We start from the raw sequence: 3,749 nt of genomic DNA on the forward strand, positions 1-3,749 counted from the left end.
ACAGGCACAATATCTACTGAAACAACGAACACCTAGGAGATGAGGGGGGAGGGTGGGACCCTGGCATAAGTCCAGGCTGACCTGCCCCAGGAAGGCCTCGCTGTTCAGGGTCCTGGAGATGTGCTGCATTAGGACACGTGACAAGGCCTGGGGGATGTGTGTCCCTCTGACCACAGGTCCTGGTGGGACAGGGAACATGAGGGACAAGGTGAGAGGAGCAGAGAAGTGACCTGGCCGAGGAGTGGCCATGTCAAAGCCCACGATGCACTGAGCACCACCTGGGCACAGGCCCCAACCACACTCAGTACTCACAGCCCCTCCCGTCCCACCTGGGACAGGCTCCCCACTGCAAACACATGGCTTCTGGAAAGTTCTCAGTGCTTCCATTCATTTCGCCTCAAACTTTAGAATCTTCTCCCTTAATTAACACATTAACGCTCACGGCAAGCACTGAACAAAATCACATCAGAGTCTATTTTCAATACGGAGCAGGAAGTGGCAGCTCAAAGCCCCAGGGAGTAAAGGCAGGGATGGGGAGGGCCCAGCCCAACTCTGCTGACAGGAAAGTGTGGGGAGCAGGCAGGGCAGCCCCCTCATCAGAGGTTCTTGAGTCAGGAAGTGGGAGCATGAACACATCTTCCATCACTCAGTCCCCACAAGGCAGCTGCCTCACACTGTGGAGGACAATCATCATGAACAGATGCAGGTCAGTGGCTGTAACTGGTGACATTCTCAAAGCCCACTTCATGCTCACAGTGTCCCACAGACTCCCCCACCACCCAGTCCTCCCCTCTGCCCACCCCACCCCACGGCAGGGTCTCCCCTTTAGAAGCTGAGAGAGACACATCAGAGCCCTGGCCGCTGTCACTGCCTGGGAGGGCGGGGGGATGAAACACCAGGATGGGGTCAGAGCCCTAGGGTAGGAGACCAAGGAAGAACTATGTGCAGTGGGGTCCCCCATGGCTCCAGTCTGAACTGTCCCAGGGTCTCAGGCATCACCTCTCCATACTCACTGGCAGCCTGAGCGTAGCTCCCTCCTTTCCCACCTGTGGGAAGAAAACATCCCTTGAGAGACCAGGGAGGAGGCAGGGCCATGAGGTCCTAAGAGAAACCCTAGTCCTGGGCCCCAGAGAAGTTTCCAGAACCCTGTGTATAGACCCAGGGCAGGAACAGGAAACCTGAGGGAAGTGCATGTGTGGGGACTGGACCCACCGCCCTCCTGGAGGTCTGTGCTCAGCAGGGACCTGCCCTCTGACCTGGGGCTGCTGGGAAGGAGGTCCCCACCACCAGCATCATCAGGTGATAAGTGGTAACCTCATTATCCCACGGACCTCACTACAGAGTAAGTGTGAGCACAGAGCCCCACACTGGCCATCACACATGTGGGGATGGTGCTTCCCATGAAAGAGGCGGGACACACGTCTACCTGGGCTTGAACCCCCAGTGGGACAAGAGACACAGACCCCACACCTGCCCACCTCAGCGCCTCCTCCCCCACATCACAGCTCCAGCCACGGCTCCCAGCAGAACCAGGCCCCCAGCGATGCCCATGATGATGAAGATGAAGGTCTGAGAAGGAGGCTCTGGGAGGACAAGGGAACGGAGGGTGAGGGCCCTGACCCCAGGCCTAAGCCCCGACCCCACTGAGGTTCCCCAGGGCCCCTGCTGCCCTGAGAAGAGGCTCTGTGCCCACGGTCCCTCCTCACCCCATCTCAGGGTCAGTGGCTCGGGCAGCCCCTCGTGCTGCACATGGCACGTGTATCTCTGCTCCTCTCCAGGGGGCACCCCCACGGCCGCCCACTTCTGGAAGGTCCCGTCCCCCGCAGGCCTGGTCTCCACCAGCTCCATGTCCTGGGTCTGGTCCTCCCCATCACGCTGCCAGGTCAGGCTGATGTCCGCAGGGTAGAAGCCCAGCGCCCAGCGCCCAGCATCTCAGGGTGACCTCACGCTCAGAGACCGGGTGGTGGGTCACGTGTGTCTTTGGAGGGTCTGAGGGGAGGGGAGAAAATTTATAAAGTTTGCATCTGCTGTGGGACACTCCACAAGAGCTCCTTGACCATCCTGAGAGTGGACAGCACATCTGGTGTGGGGAAGGGTGTACACAGCCTACACATCAGCCTGGACAGAGGCACCTGAAAGGACCTAGTCTTTAGAAAGTTCTAGAATCAGAGAGACACAGCCCAAGGCAGGAGGCAGGTCTCTGAGGGGAGAAAAGGGATTTCTGGTCCTGACCTGGGTGGAGGCCACGTAACTCAGAAAAGCTGGGGTCAGGCCTCAGACACAGTGGGTGTGGGCAGCGCACAAGGCCTGAGAGAGAAGGTCCCCGGGGGTCCCAGAGCCCCTGCAGGGCCCATGAGAACCGCTGATGGGTTATTTCAGGAGGGTGTCCCTGCACCCCAGGAGAGCCTGCACCCCTAACTGTCCCTGAGAGGAGGGGGGTCCCTCTGGTACCTGACCTGACATCCAGGGGGGCTCCCTCCCTGACCCCAAGGAGGGGTGTCTGACACTGAACCCTGTCCTGTCTCTTTGTAGGAGCCCCAGCCCCGGGGAGAGGGGGCGGCCCCAGGGCCCCTGGTACCTGCGCGCTGCAGGGTCTCCTTCCCTTTTTCCAGGTGAATTTGGAGCCACTCCATGCACTCCCCCTCTAGGTAGCTCCTCACAAGCTCTGCCCCACCGACCGCCTCCCAGTTGCGCCGGGTGATCTGAGCCGCCATGTCGGCTGTGGTCCAGGAGGTCAGGTCCTCGTTCAGGGCGATGTAGTCGGCGCCGTCGTAGGCGTATTGCAGGTACCCGCGGAGGAGGCGCCCATCGGGTCCCACTTGGCAGCCAATCATCCTCTGGAAGGTGTGAGACCCTGACCCCGCCTCCTGGTCAGCCCCTCCCGCCCCACAGGGACTGAACTTAAAACTGAAAGTGAAATTAGGTCAAAGTCCCCGCAGGCTCCTCCCGGGTGGGGGCTGGGCGGGTCCCGCCGCCTCGGGGTGACGCTCCGACCCGGACCCTCGGGGCGACCCTGGCCCATCCGTGGGGAGGGGGGTCGTGAGGGGCCCGGCGCGCGGCTCACCGTCCTCGCTCTGGTTGTAGTAGCCGCGCAGGTTCTGCAGGTCCACTTGGAAAGTCTGTGCGTTGGCCTTCACCCTCAGCGTCTGCTCCTCCCAATACCCCGGCCTCTCCTGCTCCACCCACGGCTGCTGCATCCACGGCGCCCGTGGCTCCATCCTCGGGTTCGGGGCGTCGCTGTCGAACCGCACGAACTGCGTGTCGTCCACGTAGCCGACGAGGAGGTACCGGGGCTCCCCGCGGCCGGGCCGGGACACGGCGGTGAAGAAATACCTCAGGGAGTGGAGGCCTGGGGGGCAGATGGGGGGCAGGGCCGGGGCTGGACACGCGCCTTCCCGGCCCCGCGCCCCCGCCGGGTCCCCTCGCTCCTCCCCGCACCGCCGCCCCCTCCGACCCCGCACTCACCGGCCCAGCTGGGGGTCAGGACCAGCGCCCCCGAGAGCAGCAGGAGGAGGGTGGGGGGCCTCATGACTCGCATCCTTGGCGAGGGGGGGGGGACCATCTGAGTCCCGGCGCTGCCGGGGAGGAGTTAAAACCGGAGTCGCGGGGACGCTGATTGGCTGCTCGGGAAACTGCTCAGCCAATGGGAGTGAGAAATGGGGCTGTGTCACGAGTCTCCAGGAAGGAGGCGCCGACACAGGTTGGGACAGGAGAAGTGAAACCAGGGCGCTGGGGAGTCCCCACCACGG

At 62.6% G+C, this 3,749-nt stretch overlaps 1 pseudogene; it reads right to left on the minus strand.

The window, feature by feature from the left end:
* Positions 1-448: 448 nt before the first annotated feature.
* On the minus strand, positions 449-3,549 carry LOC102420141 (annotated as a pseudogene).
* Between the last annotated feature and the right edge of the window lie 200 nt (positions 3,550-3,749).

The sequence above is a fragment of the Myotis lucifugus genome, unplaced genomic scaffold, assembly GCF_000147115.1.
Source record: "Myotis lucifugus unplaced genomic scaffold, Myoluc2.0 scaffold_8348, whole genome shotgun sequence".
In the NCBI taxonomy this organism is placed as follows: domain Eukaryota; kingdom Metazoa; phylum Chordata; class Mammalia; order Chiroptera; family Vespertilionidae; genus Myotis; species Myotis lucifugus.